Consider the following 208-nt stretch of genomic DNA (forward strand, 5'->3'; position numbering starts at 1 on the left):
CCAGCTCCAGGAAAGCACAGGCTTTGAGCTGGGGGTGCTGGGGTGCATTTGCAGTTGGGGATGGAGCGGAGTGGGGGGGAGTGGAGGGAGGAGCTGACCTGCGCTTACTGATGCTGGGGAGGTTGGATCAGCACCCGGCAGGGCTGCGGAGGAAAAGCTTCGTGCCTGGGGCGGGGAGGGGGGCACACGGGCAGGCAGCGACCCCAGA

This window comes from Apaloderma vittatum, unplaced genomic scaffold, assembly GCF_000703405.1.
Source record: "Apaloderma vittatum isolate BGI_N311 unplaced genomic scaffold, ASM70340v1 scaffold16950, whole genome shotgun sequence".
Classification (NCBI taxonomy): Eukaryota; Metazoa; Chordata; class Aves; order Trogoniformes; family Trogonidae; genus Apaloderma; species Apaloderma vittatum.